Here is a 17,568-nt window from a genome sequence, read left to right on the forward strand (position 1 = left end):
TGTTTTAGGGTCCCTCGGAGATAAGGCCCTCCAGACTACATGAACTCAAAATGCCTCCGCGCACGGGCCACTGATGCTCTTTCAAAAGCCGCGTAGTTTCGGTGACACGGACACTTCCACACTATTGAAAGCTGGTGCGAGTCTTTAGAAGGGCATCACGGCGACATGCGTCAAGAACCATAAGGACGTCCCCACCATTTCACTCTGCAAGCCCTCTCTGAGGACTGGATTCCTCGGAAACGACTCAGAAGAGAAGGAATCTGCTCAGAGGCGCGCACAGGCTCCTTATCGACAACAGCAAACGTTTAAATGACCAAGACAGCAGGCCGTTTCTCCAACTGACGGAACTTGCCACTCTTTGGGACATCGCTCAACAAGACAACCGTACAAAGATTACTAACAAAGGGGAGAAATGTTCGTATGAAGAAGAACATAAAATTGTACAGATGGTTACGAATACCTACAAGGACTAATCACAAATATGACATTTCTCTCTTGGGATAAGATTGCAGGAGGCATCTTCCCCTTCAGATACTATCTTTAAGAGTATGTTGTCCTTATCATGAAAAGAAACTCCACCAAAAATAAAAAGAAAGAAAGAAAAAGAAAAGAAAAGTTAAAAGAAAAAAACAGCAGTGCCAGAAAAGAGATGTCTCCGAAAGCTCGGTCTGGATATGGCATGTGAGAGCTCAGTGCACCTCTTTTCCGACCTGGCAGGGCTGCAACCCACCTGGGAAGAGCAGAGCAAGTGACAGGCTCAGCCACCTGCCTTCCTGTGAGCCTGTCCCACCCGGAAGGGCGGGGCCCGGAGTCTGGAGGCGGCTGGGCAAGCGCACGTTGTAGCCGGGCAGACGCAGGCGCCCGCGGGGATGCAGCAGGAGGCAGGGGAGGAGGCGAGGCGGCTCAAGTCCCCGCACGGAGCCCATAGAGACTGCGGACGACTGCCTGCCCGCAGGGCCATCCACCTGCACGCTGAAGACGCCAAGCCATCTTCAAAGGTCAGCGTGCACGTGTGCAAACAGAACACGCCCACAGGAAAACGGAGGCTGTCAAGACTAACGCTCGCATAAATCACTGAGCTTCTCTAAAGGGCTCGCTTCACCTGTTATGCCGGCACAAGGGCATACGGAAGGTGGTGGTGAAGATCAAGCAGGGCACTGTATGAAATGTAAAGTGCTCAATGATTGGGAGCGACCGGCACATTAATACAGGAATGTTCCTCCACACGGTCCATCATTTTACGGGAATTCCCAGCAGCTAGTATTTATAATCCTATGGGCAGGGAAACACAAGCCACGCATGCACCAGTTCTTCTTCCAAACTATTTCTGTAAAACATGGGGTCAAAACTCCAGAAACCATTTTGCCACAACATTGCTGCGAACCAAAAAGTCCAACTCTTTTATGCAAGAGATTTTTAAAAGTCATCGACATTTTCCCTGTGCTGGTCACTACTGTAAGCCCCCAGGTACCGAATCCACAGCCCACCCCCATCCCTCTACTCAAGGATCAAAAATCCCAGAACACTATTTCTTTGAGCTAATAAACGGAATACATATTTTCCTACCGTGACAACTTACATGATTAAATTTACAAAAACAATGATTTAGGCTTTTTATCTAATTTAAGTAAGATTCTTTTTTTAGTTTTTTTGTTTGTTTTGGTTTGGTTTTTGCAGAAAAGATCTTTTTTTTAACGCACTTGGGAGATGTTCTGTCATCACCGCAGGACTGGAAAGAGTTCTGCCAGGCAGCAAAATTAAATCACTTTTCTGCAAGGCCTGTGCAGACCATCTCTGGCCCGAGGGCTAGGGCCCAGCAGCTGTATCCTCCTCAGACAGAGCACCCGGTCCCCAAGGGCTGTTGCCCCCCCCCCCCACCGTGCACGCCCCCCCCAACTCAGGCTGGTGAGGCCTCGGGACTCCTCCTCACGATGCTTCTAAATGGTTTTCATTTTATGCAGTTGTATTAAAGCACAGTTATTAAAATATTATTTAAAAAACACATTTGAGATACTGTAATATATGTGCTTCTTTATTAACTCACTGAACAAAATGGTGTCGCGGCAGATCTAATAACCACCATAATTTCAAAGGAATGATAAGAGTGGCTCGAATTTCAGCGTATCTGCAACCGCTGTGACGCAGTTATGAGAACCCCAGGCATTTCTGTGAGGACCGCGAATGTCAAGGGTTGTGCGATCTGCGTTCACAATGGAAGGAAATACATTTCGGTTAAAAACCAGTGAAAATAAAAATATAAGTTTTTCCCACCTCATGTGTTTGGACCCCCCCCCCCCCCCGCCAAAGTCCATCCACTCACAAGCGGGGCCCCTGGGTTAGGATTCCCACTTTGAGGAGTCACGTGGAACTCCACATTAGGCCATGAACCCAGGCCATAGGATCCCCTAGAGTCCAGACTTGGGGCAAGGGGACTGCAGGAGGGACCTTTCGGATCAGAGGGCTCTTTCGTTGCTGTGAATAACAGGAAGGCCTGCTGATGTGGGGGCACAGCCCAGGGCCTCCACCCAACCCCCAGTCTGATGCTCTGTCTACCAGGTGCGACCCATTTCTTAGTGCAAGGCCACTGCCAACTTGAGAGCTGGAAAAAAGCTTCAGAGATCACTGTGTTCAACTCCACTCTTACGTATGCAAACTATGCTCTCAAAAATCTCGTGTATTATAAAGAAAACCCAAGACCAGCCAACTGGGCAGAAATGCTGCCCTTAAATGTTTTCCAACAAAGTGCAAGTCCTCCTCTTCACATTGAGTGATTCTTCTACACGTGGCCGCCAAAACCTCACAAAAATTGGGCCAAAAGAAAAATTTAGAAAAAAAGACATGATTTCTTAAAAATTAGAAATCCACAGGTCAAAATAGAAATCATAAATTATACGTTGAACACAGAGGCATGGATTAAAAAGGAACTCGTGTTCAAAGAAGCTGCTGCAGATGCTCGTATCCACTTTTAATAAACAAATGCGCGAACACAGATTATATTTGTGTGAATGAGTACTATTGAATCTCTTGGTTCCATGTTGCTCTGGGGAGAGTGGAACAGTAAGGAAGCCTTCCACCCCTACCACCAAATCCTACCACTGCGGTGGGAGAGAGGAGGCATGAAAAGCAAAGTAAATGGGCTCCTGGCCTTAACTCTGACCCTTTCTGTACCCAAGAGAAAGGTCAACCACTCTTCTCGCTCTGGAGAAAGATTCTCTAGAACCTTCGGTCAGTCGCTAGAGAAAAAAGGGCTCTCTCAAGGCCCCCTCCCACCCCAAGCCAGCTTCTGAGCCAGCTCCCACCTGGGCCCAGGGCTCTGCTCAGACACACAGCCGGAGCTGTATCTTAGTACCTGGGCAGGTGGAATGGGCCGCCAGCAGCAGCCTCTGGCCCTGTGTCTACAGAGTGGGCCGAGACCTCTGAAGGAGCTCCCTCCACACTGAGCACCTCCTCCGACAGGAGAAGCCACTTCAGGCCACTGCCTTCCCCTGCAATCAGGGATTCCCTAAGAGATAGATGGCCATTGCACAGCAAGAGGCATGGGGCACACAAGGAGACCACAGGCATCTGCTGGCCGTTCTTATTTGCCCAAACTTGGACAGCATCCACAGGCTACCCCCACTATCACACAGTCCATCGCTTGCTCTCATGGGCACACACATACGACAAAAGCATTTTCCGACGGGCCTGGGCATTTGAGGGCCGCCCTCCTGCGGTCCAGACTGACCCTTCCCGCGGGGCGCACAGTTGTAACCGCACTACTGCCTCTCTGTTGGAGCTCTGAGGGCATCACATTGAGGCAAGAATGACCTTGCGTTTATACAGTGAACCACTTAGGATATCCAGAAGAGGTTAAAACCGTGGGGGTGATCAGGCCAGAGGTCCTTTACGGGGGAGCCATGGGACTGGATGCTACTGGCAGGAGAGAGGGTTCAAATGGTAATACAGAGCAGTGGCTCTCCACCTTCATATTGCATCAGAACCACCTGGGTAACTGGTTTGACAGGAAGAATTCCAAACCAGAGCTTCCCAGGGGACTCAAGCACTAGGGCCAAAGCAGGCCCCAGGAATCTGTGCTCCTAATACCTACACCAGGACCACACTGATTCTCTGAAAATTACGGACTAGCTGAGCCCCCAAATCAAGTGTTCATCCTAAGCAAACGACGGCCTGAGCCCCAGCCAGGCCCTGGGAGAACAGTGGCCATCCCGGGAAGGGGGAACGGGGTGCTGGCCCAGCCGTGGAGGTGACCGAGGTTGACAACTGGCCAGGGGGACCATCTCTGCTCAGCTGGCATGCCACGGTCTCTGGGGCTGCCCTCAGAATGAAGAGCTCCTGAAGATCTCAAAGAAAACATTACCCTTCCCTGGAATATCTGAAATGAGGGCTCCCTAGCCTTGGGGACTTCCCCTGCATCTCTCCTTGTAGCCCCTACAGGACCCCACAGAGAGGCAACAGACAGTCATTTTATAGGCTAGTTAACTGGGATGAGAGCTGAGTGGGAACCGGTGAAGCCATCCCGCAGTGGCTTCCAAGCTCCCTGAGAGCGGGTTTTTGTATCCGGAGCACCGGGCACCGTGCCTCTCACGTAGCTGGCACTCGAAAGCCCGCGGCGTGTGACAACGTAGCTAAGCGAAATGGGGCCAGTGGTCTAATTTGTAGGTCAGATCAGGATGAATAACACAGCCTTTTCTACACCTGCACACGTGCCTTTTCCGTCCTCAAATCCGATTCACAAAAGAGGAAGAGCAACAAAACTGACCACAGAAGTCAGCTCATGCCATCCTCCTTTGAAGAAACATCTCTGAAAAGCGCGGTACGGTTCGCATTTTTAAACAGGGAGCAGCAGGCCTGTACAAGGCCTTCAGAAACAGGAGCACTAAGGCCTTATTTCACAGAAGACAAAACAGAGGTTGGGAGGTTACAGATTCTCTGCACAACCGGGGCCAAATTAGCAGCAGGTGGAAAGGACTGCACACCTCCACTCCTCACAGGGAGCAGTCTTGTTGCAGTTCAAATCTAGACTAGCTGTTAACGAAGTTATTCCAGCTCCTATTATAATTAAAAGTCAAGAAGTCACTGCATAAAGGCCAACATTTTATTTTGGGGGAGGAGACATACACACACGGCTGACGAAATCCAGGGTCTGCAGCTCTGGATTCGAGCAGCTCACACACACCGGACCCAAAGCACTGCTGAGAGCGTGGGCCGGGGTGGGGGGCTCCTCCTGGTCACTGACAACAAGACCCCTGGGGGCCAGTCACTGCCCTGTGACCCGCACTTTCCTCATTTACACAGTGGCTTAGTGACTACCTTTGCCTCCCTCCACCCAGGCTGGAAGAATGAAATGATAGGGAGCCTGGGCAAAGATCAGACGTTGTTTCAGAGCCCATACCTCGAATGCTGTGGTTTTTTTTTAAGATTTTATTTTTTATTTATTTGAAGAGATAGAGACAGCCAGCGAGAGAGGGAACACAGCAGGGGAGTGGGAGAGGAAGAAGCAGGCTCATAGCGGAGGAGTCTGATGTGGGGCTCGATCCCAGAACACCAGGATCACGCCCTGAGCCGAAGGCAGACACTTAAGGACTGCGCCACCCAGGAGCCCCATATACCTCGAATGTTTGAGTCTGTCCAAAGAGCTACTATTTTTTCAGAGGTCCTTCTCAGTCCACTGAGGATGGGAGCATTTTGGAAAAGAAAAGACTCTTAACGATCTTCACTTACAGAAATTCAAAAACTTACAAAGTGCTGATTTTGTGTTTATCCCCACAACTGAACAGGAAGAAAGAAGATAAGAAGCAACAAAGTAAAAAGGAAGAGCAGTACAACAGGAAGTGATTTATACAAAACAGATCTCGATAAAGCCAGGGAAATTTCTAATTGACAGCCCTCTTAATTCCTGGGCTTATCGGACCTTGTCAAGTGGGAGCCTAAGTCTAAAGGAAAAAAAAGCATGGACATCAACGTCCTATTCCAGGCCAGCTAGCAGGCAGCTCTAACCTAGACAGAGACTAACAGCCAAATTATCATTTTCTCTTTCTCTTTCCCTGGATAAGGTCTAATTTGTGGTATTTTCATTCGCTCTCCCCTGAAGAGTTTATTTTTCAGAGCTATACAAAGATGGGAGTGAGACATCTGAACGCTAACAGATGCGACCAGCTCAAAGATGATCAGTTGAACCTAGAATCTTAGGAACTTTAGTAATAACAACAAAAACTTTTTTTCCTATGGACATTCACCAATTGAAAGGATTCTGAGCTATGTAAAGAGATTTTGAGCGGACCAACCTCTCTAAACTGATTACTTATTAAAAGCAATTGAGGGGGCACCTGGGTGGCTCAGGTGGTTAAACAGCCAACTCTTACTTTCGGCTTAGGAAGGTCATGGTCTCGGGGTCCTGAGATCGAGCCCAGCGTCAGGCCCCGTGCTCAGCGGGGAGTCGGCTTGAGATTCTCTCCCTCTGCTCCCTACCCTCCCCCGCCCCCCGCTTGCTTGCTTGCTTGCTGTCTCTCTCTCTCTCTCACATAAATGCAATTAAGAGGGGACCCCATTACTTCCTTGCAAGTGGACATTCTAGGGGGAGTATGTTTTTATCACAGTTCAGCCAGGTTTCAAAATGTTTCCTAAAACCAACATTTTATACTTACATGATCCAAATATGTAGAAGTAGAAAATTTGAAAAAGCCATGTATGCCATGTTTTACCACAAACAGTATTACAGATAAACCGTGAATAAGTCAGTTATATTCAAGTAGGTTCCCCTTTATATAACTTTTAAGATGTATAAATAGGGTTTAACTCTCTAAATAGATATTTTTCATGTTTATAAAAATGGATGAAAAAAATTATCTCCACATGGGCAACTGTGTGAAAAAATACATGTGCCATTAATTTAAGGGTTTAAGTAAAGTAGAGAAGCATTCACTGACATCAAGGTTGCTGAAATACTGAAATTCCGGGCCAGTTAATTTTCTGTGATGGGGGCTGTCCTGCTGTGTTGTCAAAAATTTAGCAGCTCCCCTGGCCTCTACCCACTAAACACCAGAAGCACTCCCCAGCCAAGATAATTCGAAAATGTCTCCAGACATTGTCAAAAGTCCACACGGGCAAAATCACCCCCAGCTGAGAACCACTCATCTTTATATAGGACTAGAGGTTGAAGTGTCAATGAAGTTTTTTAAAATACTAACAATTCAAAAAAAGGTATTTCTGTATTTGCAAAAGTGAATTGCTTTTATTTCTTAATCCGTACCTAACAGCCAGTAAGATCCAAAAAATGGATGGGAATTTATACGTCCTAATGTGCATTATGTGGAAAACCTATCTTCTTCCTTCAGTGTGTAACCCTCACCGGCCTGGCGTCCCGAAGAGGATCTACCTCTCTTCTTTGGCAGGTGGGTCAGCTTTCCTGACCAGCACTGATGGGCACCATCAAGTTTAAGCAGCAATGCATTCAACCCCTGAGCCTTCATCTGTGACACGTCAAGGGAGCTTCGGTTCCACCCAGGCATGCTCCAAAATGGAAATGATGACAGCCAAGTGGGTGTGATCCCCACTCCCCTTTTTTCTTTTTAGAGGATAATGGCAAAGTTTGTTTACAGTCACCACGGGGTCTTATCTCCTGAACCATATAAAACAGACCTACGAAGAAAAGTAGGGGAAGACACTAAAGCTGGACATGATGGCTTAATAGAAGGGTAGCAGGGGCAGCTTCGAACTGCAAGCTAGGGATGGCCCAGGAAGGCTGCACCGGAAGCATACAAAGGAAAAAAAACCATCCGAGGGCAGGTACTGGAGACAGATGGAAAACAGACTTTAAGATAAATGGTCAGGCTGGCGGTGTACATTAAGGACATGTGCAAAGGTGAGACACGGGGGCGGGGGGGAGAAGCAAAAGAATGGAAAGAAAAATCGGCTTTTCTGTCTTGCCAGATTCTGTTCTTAAACAGGTTTTTTTTTTAACGTTTTGATGAAAATTCACCATTCACCAATATCAAATTTCCTGAAACTGTCTCTAAAATAACTCCCTGAATCCCTTGTTATTTCTTGATCTCCTAAAAATTCTCAAGCAGTCTGCAGTTTTTCTGTCAATGTCCCCAAGCTGGCTTCCATCACTCAGAGCAGTAAGGGGGCTGTTTATCACGGATTCAGACCTCTCCCTGCCACCCCCAACCAACACCAACAGACTTGCAAACGGGGAAACAAGCTTTTAAAGTGATTGTCCTTAAAATGGACACAGCTGGCACACAAGAACGGAAAAGAGCAACTGCTCTTCTCTTCTGCAGCCCGACTCATAAGTGACATAATTAAAATATCTGTTGACTTGCAGACGTCCTTAAATATTCAGCCAAAATTCATAAGATATTAAACTGAGGCACATCCTCTAAGGAAGATCAATGTCGACACTGATGGGCTTTGTCCGATAAGACAGCCACTGGCACTTTCTAGGCATCACACTGGGACCTTGGCTTCTTGTAACATTTCTTAATAGCTGGCCACCCCCACCGCTGCTGGGAGAATTATTAAGCTTGTTTAAGTAAATAAATCTTTGCCGCAACTCCTCCTGGAACTCCATACAGAGCTGGCCACAGGAGAAACAGCTTGACTACAAATCGAAGCCTGTGAATTCAAAGAAGCTGCCCAAGGTGCAGTCCATCAGAAACCATTGTGTTCCCGAGTCTTGGGACAGACATACAGACGCCTCCCCCAACAGAGACGGCAGACTCTTGGTTCTGTCTCAGTTCTACCCACTCTGGGAGAAGGCTACCCAATGCTCTGACAGCCCCGAAGGGTCCCCCAAGAACAGAAGGGTAGGTTAAGGACGGTCTCGCTTGGAACGGCAACCGACGTCAACACTCCCTTCGGAAACTTGTAACAGAAGCCTTCCGAAAATCCAGACTGACACTTGACCTGGCCTCACTGGTGATCTGAGAAGTAGATTTCAAAGCCATTTTGGGACTCTTCAAGACCTGCACAGACATCATAAAAGCACAAAAGAAAAGGATTTGGTGTGTTGGGCTCCAGGGCTCCAAGCACCTCCCTACCTACCCCCACTTCACTACATTAAGAAGAAACCAACACGGCCTCCCGAGAGGCCTCCCAACAATACAAGGGCTCGGGAGCTGGGGAGCAGAGCACGAAAATCCCCGCAGGTCCCTCCTCAGTCCCCACGGTGGTGGAAACTGGGTGGGGACCCACCACACAGCCGCTTACCACGGGACCAGTCGCGCACAGCGGCACCACACTGCCTACAGGGAGGCCTGCGGGCCATTCGGATTCCGACCCACCGCAAAAACCTCCTCGCTCACCCCTCCTCACTCACCGCTGTCCGACTGCCAGCCCCTCAGCGCTGGTTCTCCGTGCGTGACGCCCATCCCGATACAGGCCACCTGGGAACTCAGCAGGGAAGGGCATCGGCCCTCCAGACCTTGGCGTCAGACCCTCTGCGGCGGGTCCAGCCCTCTGAGTTTTAAGGCCAGCCCTCCGGGGACGCCGATGCCCATCTCAGAGCCGGCGAGCCTGCCCGGCCAAGGAGCACTGGCCTACGGGACACAGCACCGGGGAGGGGCCGAGAGGAGAGGTAAGGCCAAGGGTGCTCAATCTTGCTCCCCTGTGACCCGCACAGCTAGCCTTCCACGGCCATGTGAGCGGCTCTCACTATCCGTTCCGTCCTTCCCAAGCTCGGAGCTTCCTCCACTGCTTGGCTGATAAAAGAAGTTCCAGAATGAACCAATATCCAAGCTCCACTCTTTATCGATGGCTTTCCATCAATGTTTCTCATATCTTATACCTAACAAAAGTTTATGGTTCTGTTTACGTATTTTCAGACACATCCTAATGAAGAGAGTGGCCTAGCTTCGTGGCTAAGAGCAGAGACCCCGAAATCAGGCAGCCTGAGTTTGAGTTCCAGACCTGCCGTTTGCTAGCTATGGAAACTTAGGCAAGGTAACCTGCTATTTCTCTGTACCCTTATCTATAAGGACAAAAACAGGAAGTAGCAACACTTAATTTCTGAGAGGATTCAATGAGTTATTAGTTTGTATGAAGAGCTTAGAACAGTAATGACAATGTGTGATTGTGTATGTGTTCATGGATAATCACTAAAGAAAATACGATTTTAGCTTTTGTACTTAAAAATCAAGGACTTAACATCCATCAGAAATATGTGGAATCCTAATACCCAAAAGTTATTTTAAATTGGTAATTTAACCTCTAGAATCCAAAACACATTTTAAAATCTTTGTAAAATGTACAAAGTATTTTAATTACATGTAATCGAGTCTGACTTTAGTACTCTAAAATCGAGTGCATGAGATATTACCTTATTCCCTATAACTACATGGATTATACCTTTCCCACTCAGGAATAATAGTAATTGCCATTACTATTATTCTGAATTGCTTCCACCCTGTCTTTTCAGCTATCTCAACTTTGGAAGGTACTGAACAAGTGAAGCAGAAATCATAAAAAGTGTATGGACCTGCACTCTGCAATACGGTGGCCACTAGCCTAGCCTCTCAGGCCTCCCACGCCAAAGAGAGAAGGGACGTGATGTGCCGTCAGTGCAGAATACGTGCCCGACTTCAAAGACTGCACACAAATAAAACAATGTAAATTATCTCACCAATAAGGCTTTACGTTGATTACGTGTAGAAATAAAAATATTTTAGATCTCTTGGGTAAAATAAAAAAAATTATAAAAATTAATTTCATTTGTTTGTCTTCACATTTTTAATGTGGCTACATTAAAAATTACATCCGTGGCTCACATCTGTGGCCCGCAGTAGATTTCAACACTGCTCTTGACAATCACTTCAAAGGGCATCTGCAGGGAAACACACCACATGAAAGAAGACACACAGGACGTTCTGCACCCATTCTCTCCTCCTCCCCTAGGGGCAGGAGCAGTTCCGAGGTACGGGGCTGTACTACGCAGCGATGCCACTATTATAAGGGGTAACACTGAGTCAACCCCAATGGACAGAAGTCTTTGAAACGAAAGTGATTATAAACTTTGGTATTGTTACCACAGTTAGCAAAGTGCCATTCAGTGCCCAGCCACAGACGACTGTAGTGGCTCAGGGTATGGGGCGGGGGCAAATTGAGAAGCAGGGGAAACAGTGAGGGAGCCCAGTCGTGCAGACCCACGCGTGCCACACTGAGGACTTGAGACACTGATCTGATGTGGACCAGGGCTAGTCTGGAATACGACAGTGCAGTGAGCCAGATGGATTGGCAAGAGTGGTCAAAATGGATTCTGACAGTCCATGCACATGAAGAAATCAAAAGTACAGCAGAGTTCAGATATAAGAGATCTTCTGGCACTAAATTCACTAAGTTTGGGGATTTTGGAGAGAGGGGGAATTCAGGGATAACCGAGTGAGTCAATGATGGGGACATTAGCTGAGAAGGTAGGCAAGTCAGAAGACGGTAACATTCAGATGTCAGCTTGTGACACTCAGAGTTTCAGGTGGACACAATCGATAAGAAGTTGGATAATTGATATGATTGACGGACTAAGTGAATAAATGAATGAACATACAGATTTGGGGCTGGAGAGCTGTCTGCTACACAGACCTCCCCCCCCCCCCACCTTATGTCGTCATCTTGCACAACCCAAGCTTCCCTCAGTCAGAAGCGTGCATACAGTGCCCAGGGCGTACCTCAGCAAACACTGTCCTGCACCAGCACTGAAGGGACCCTTGCTCACGTCGCAAAGACCACAGGGTCACAGCAACAGAGTTGCAGAGGGGATGGCCTTGCCCTCCCACTTTGTTCTCTTCACCCAGGGCCAGGAAACGCTTTCACTGCCGTACAAAACCCAGCACTTTCCCTAGATCTGATATTTTATCGTGATACGGATCCAAAACAACCTACCTGCGCTGAGGGGAAGCATCCGTAGATGCATTAAGTCAGCACTGATTTCTCCCCTTAATCATCCCACCTAACACCTGAGCAGCATCTGGAAGCCCAGCGCCAAGGATCCTTCCCTAGTTTGAGCTGTACGACTAATAAGGAGCTGCCCTCCCCCCCCCTTACCTCTCTCTGTTACCATCCCTGGCAGGTGTCCTCAAATAAGCAGATTCCAGATCTGGGAGAAGGAAGCAAGAGGACTTCCCAAAACAACCAGCCTTGTTTCCAGAGTTACACGCCAGTAGGAACTGAATTGCCTGCCCCCCAATATGTTGAAACTCTAACCCCCAATGTGACTGTATTTGGAGACAGAGCCTTCGAGGAAGTAATTAAGATTCAGCGAGGTGATAAGGGTGGGGCCCTAACCCCACAGGACTGGTGACCTTATAAGAAGAGGAAAAGCCTCCAGAGACTCTCTGCAGGCAGAAAAGAGAGGGCACACAAGGACACAGAGAGAAGGTGCCCTCCTACAAGCCAGGACGAGAGGCTCACCAAGAACTGAATGGGCCTGCCCTGTGATCTCGGACTTCCCAGCTTCTACAAGTGTGAGAAGTAAATTTCTGTTTTGCACCTAGCCTGTGCGGTTCTGTTACAGCATCCAGAGTGGACTGATACACACCGTAAGCAAGAATAAACACACTTCAACTTGCAGGCACTTTCCAGGGTAATGCTGGCTTCCAGCAACGAAGTGAGGACAAAAGTTCACTCAAACTGCTCGCGGAAACGGTCTCCCCTGAAACGGCTCACCTTCACAGAGTCAACTCACACAGAGAATCTGCTCCGACCACTGTCTGCGCACACCCGCGACACGGCACAGGCATCCGTGCAAGGTCTGTGATACTCCCCTTCCTTAGTGGGACGTGCTAGCAGATCAGAAGCCTTACAAAAACATCTATCCAGCACCCGTCCGGTGTTCCCCATCTACCGCCTGCTTAGCCCCAGGGCTCTGATGGGACGGACTTACCCTCAAGTTCAAGCTCCGTCCTCCCTGGTGTTAGTCCCTGAGTCTAGTCTCCTCACACAGAAGTCAGGGCCAGAGCCCACTGTTCCACGTTATTTCAAATATGAAACAGGACAGCACGTGTGGAAAGCAATTTGTAAACTACAAAGTAACATGCAAGCATTAACACCGATGGTCTGTATCTGCCTACGGCACTCTGGATCTTCATTAACTACTGACCAGCAAACTATCAAGAGGAAACGGCAATATTTAAATTCAGAATGTACTTGAAGCTGCTTCTCTTAAAAACATGACAAACACAAAGGGGAGAAAAAAAGTAAGGTGAAGCTAACGAACTCACTGACCAAGCCAGGGTAACAAAGGCTTTGCCCCAAGTTTCCAGTTCAGGTCAGCACCCACAACCCACTGAAAAGCATATGGAGCCAAAGCACCAGGTGGTCATGCAACTGGGTTTGGTTTTTGTGTTGCTTTTTGTTTGCTGTTTTGTTTTTAAGTTTAGCTGCAGGACTATCAATGATTCATTTGAGAATTTACCAAATAGAGAGGCCACCAGACCAAATTCGCCCATTGTCTGGACATCCTAGGGACAAAAACCTCCCACAACGTCACAGATTCAGAGCAGATGTACAAAGATCCTGGAGATCTTTTATGACTCACATAGCAGTGGGAACCCAGAGCCCTAATAACTCAACAGGCTCAGAACTCAGTATTCATGTGTTTAGTCAGTATTTGTTGGGAACCATGTGTATAAGGTATGAACACAAGAAACCATAGGGCAAATTGTGATGGGTGTGTGTGTACGCACACGCGCGCTGGGGGGGGGGGGATGTAACTTGCTAATGTTGATTACACCTTTAGAAATAGACATACTTCACGATCTGTTCATAGTAAGATGCAGGAAAAGGAAGAACAGTCTAATTTTTAAAACTGTGTTACTAAAGTGGCCTGAAGAAACGGAAAACTATTTTTACTTGAGCTGCATACTTTTGATAACCAGTTAAAGGCTGTCTTGACCTTCTTCTAAGTTGCCTGAACTCAAGCATTTAACAACATACATGACAGCATTTTTGAGCTTAGGCCCTTTGAAAACATGCCATGAAGGGTTTCCATCACTCATCTGAAGAAAGGGAAACAATTTGGAAGTGCCATTTGCTATCCCTCTGGATGGGAAAACTAATTCCCTAAGCCTCTGGGGTGAGTCGTGGGGAGTTTCCAGTTCATTTCTGAAAAAAAGTTCAGCTTACTAGTTTTCCCAAACATTGTCCACTGCCTTCCCCTGCAGATCCAGCAAGCAATTTTCAGCTCCTCAGCTAGCCAGCCTCATTCTGAATGATGGAGAGCCATGTCCACGAGCCCTTTCTCCCCAGCACACGCTGCAAGTCAGTCTGGGCCATTAGAAGCATGTGTATCCCAGGGAGCAACACAGCCTCATTCAGCCAGGGCAAATTAAGCTAATGCAAGTTATCAAGTAAAGGACTCCAGGTTATTCCAGACAATCAGGGAGTCTTCAGGGTATTTCAAAAGGTTATCGAGTTTGTGCACATGCAAGGAAGATTTCCAGTGTATTTAATATGGATGATAATGCCTTTCTCAAATACTGTGTACAGAAGATCTGCTGTCGGTTGGAAAACCTCAATAATCCCCCAATGCAAATGACAGGGCAGGGTCACAGATTTCAGGGAAGAAGAGAATTTAAGCATACAGCATATAATAAAGCAAAACTCAAAACCTGGAAACTGAGCGCAGCTATTAGAAATGCACCTTAAACAAGCCCCACCCATTTAAAAGGGGCCAGTTACAGGGCGCCTGGCTGGCTCAGTCCTCGAAGCATGGGACTTTTGATCTTCGGGTTATGAGTTCCAGCCCCACATTGGGTGTAGAGATTACTTACAAATAGAATCTTTAAAAATAAAAAAATAAATAAACAAGCAAACAAACAAATAAATAAAAAAGGGCCAGTTTCTCCACAAGTGGGCAGAGGTGGGTGATGGAGCAGTCAGTTCCACGGGTGGTGATTGGCACCCAACTTCCTCCTAAGTTCCCTGATCAATACTGTCGTGTGTTTATGGGGCGCCTGGGTGGCACAGCGGTTGGGCGTCTGCCTCCGGCTCAGGGTGTGATCCCGGCGTTATGGGATCGAGCCCCACATCAGGCTCCTCCGCTATGAGCCTGCTTCTTCCTCTCCCACTCCCCCTGCTTGTGTTCCCTCTCTCGCTGGCTGTCTCTCTCTCTCTCTGTCAAATAAAAAAATAAAATCTTTAAAAAAAAAAAAAATACTGTCGTGTGTTTAGGTAGCAGCTGAGAAGCTCTGAGCCCAGGTGAGGCCTACTGGACAGAAAGCAGAGTCAAGCACCTCCACGAGCTCCCCACGGCCTAACGTTCTCAATCTCAGCCTCCCAGGAGCTGCAGCCAGAAGACCACAAACATCCGGCCTTTTCTCCCATCAAAAGTACAGCTAACCAACCAAAGGGGAGAAACAATTAAGGCAGGATTTTCCCTCGTTGGTCACTGCTTCACCAGCATGGTTAACACCCACTTCTCGGGAAATCCCTGTTCCAAACACCTGAACACCTACATAAACCGCCCCATCTCCCAGTTAAGCCCATTTCCTCTTCATGGATCCGCTACCTACCACCATTCTCTTCTTGTATATATAAACGCCGTACCCGCTCGAATCCTGTTAACTTACCATCTATCTAGGAACACCTGGTAAGTGCATTAAGAGTGTTCAGAAGCAAAGTTTAGATCTGTTTTGATAAGTTAAAGTAGTCCTGGTTAATTTCATTTTCACTCATTTTAAGATGTGAAAAGCACGGCTACTAACCGTATCAAACGCAATGGTATGAAACACACCCGAATTACTCTCATTCCTACCCAAATCCCTTCCCAGAAGCCAGGAGAAGCCAGGGCTGGGACTGAACCAGGAAGGGCCTCTCCTACCTGCAGGTCCTGGGCTAAGCCAATGCCCACTGGCCTGTGTGGTTCAGTTTGTTTGGGTCAACGGAAGGAGGAAGCCCGAAAGATTTTCAGGCTCCCGGGGCCCAGCACTGGGACTTGTTCATCCCATTATGCAGACACAAACTTGGCAGATTCAGCCTCAAACCTGTTGGCAAAATAAACAAAAACCAAATACAGGGGAAACCACCAACCAGAATTGTCTGAAGTGTCAGAGGCCCAGTATACTCGTTCCTCTTTTGTCCCTGAAGCTGTTACAATGCGAGAGAGTGCCTGATGTTCATCAGCCAATGACCCCCGCATCCCGCGCGCAGACCTTCCAAGGCAATCGTTATTGTCTACAAATTAAAGCGTTTCGCAAATTAGATACCTCCACACAATGCCAGGCTAACTGCGCTCACAAGGGAGTTACCTTCAGTGCCTTAAAAATCACACACCGAATTCTTCCAGAACCACTTGGTGGTTAAATCGCCCTGAATAAACCAAGAGGGCAGAGCGATGTGAGAAACTTTCTTTCAGGTGGCTGTAAGAGAGTCATGTAAATCTGGGACAGGACGCAGAGCCTGGAACCCATCACAAAGCGCCCCTCGCCCAGGCGAGGACCTCCTTTATGCGATGTGACAGCAGCTTTGTGCGGGATCATAAATAGTTGCCATAAACACAGTAAGTTCTCCGGGCCGAGCTCGGCCTCCCGCGTCCCCGAGCTGGGGCCGGGCGAACCGGGGCTATTCTTCCCGGAGACTCTCGCCACGGCGACCCCGGCCACCGCACGGTCCCACGCCGGCCCCGGCTCCGTGCCCGCCGCTGCCAGTCCGCAGGCCGGGCGTGTCCCCCCACCCCACGCGCCCGGGGGTCTCTGGTCCCGGGAACGCGCCGCCCAGGCCCCCCTGCGCCCGCCCGCCGCCCTCGCCGGCGCCCCCGCCCCCAGCGGCGGCCGGAGCAGGGGTGGGGGGGGCAGGAAGGCGGGCGGGAAGGTGCGGAGCCGAGAGGTGCCGGGCAGTCGCGGCCGCGGGGGGCCAGGCCGCGGCGGGGCCGAGGGCACTGGCGGGGCGCCGAGGGCACCGGCCCCCCGGCCCCTCCCCGGGCGCGCGCCAACTCTGCCGCGCGGCCCAAGTTCGCGGCCCCCGCCCCGAGCCCGCCCGCAGCGCTTACCTCGCCGTGGGCCGCCCGCCGAGGCCGGAGGGCAGCGGCGCGGGTCCCGGGGCGGCGGCCGCTCAGCGCCCGCCCAGTCGCCGCTCTTTGTCTGCGCCGCTCCCTCCTCCCGCCGCTCGGCGGACGCTGCCGGCCCGGGCGGACCCCGCCGGCCCGGCCGCCGCGAGCCTCCCGCCGCCGAGTCCTCCCCGCCGCCTGCCGCCCGCTCGGCCGCGCGGCTCCGGCCTGACGATCCCCGCGGCGGCGGCGGCGGCGACCCTCCCCCGGCGCGCTGCGCCCGCCTCCTCCGCGCGCTTCCTCCTCCTCCTCCTCCCGCCGCTCCTCCCCGGCCGCGCCGCGACACCGCCCAGGGGCCGGCCCGGGCCCGCGTGCCGGTTGGGGGCCCGACACCCACCTGGGGGCGCGCAGGCAGCGCCGGGGCCCGCAGGGCTGCCGGGCCCGGCTACGGCCCGGAGACGAGGCGCTCCGGAGCGGCGGGCGCAGGGGGCGCGCGGGGCGGGCGCGGAGGGGGAGGAGAGGTCCCCGCTCTCCAAACTGCCCGCTCGGGGAGTGGGGCCGCGGTGGGGGTGAGCCAACGAGAGAGGAAATAA

General features: G+C 49.9%; 1 protein-coding gene across 4 annotated transcripts in view; it reads right to left on the reverse strand.

Moving 5' to 3' along the window:
* NCK2 (NCK adaptor protein 2) overlaps positions 1-17,146 on the reverse strand; it is a 147,565-nt gene extending 130,419 nt beyond the window's left edge. For 2 of the 4 annotated variants that reach the window (XM_048222634.2, XM_048222633.2), the window contains exon 1: positions 16,979-17,145. The gene's annotated coding sequence lies outside the window, so the exon portion shown is untranslated. Of the gene's footprint in view, positions 1-16,978 lie in introns of all 4 variants that reach the window. The other 2 variants (XM_048222631.2, XM_048222635.2) reach the window with 2 other exon arrangements.
* Positions 17,147-17,568: the final 422 nt, after the last annotated feature.

The sequence above is a fragment of the Ursus arctos genome, unplaced genomic scaffold, assembly GCF_023065955.2.
Source record: "Ursus arctos isolate Adak ecotype North America unplaced genomic scaffold, UrsArc2.0 scaffold_8, whole genome shotgun sequence".
Classification (NCBI taxonomy): Eukaryota; Metazoa; Chordata; class Mammalia; order Carnivora; family Ursidae; genus Ursus; species Ursus arctos.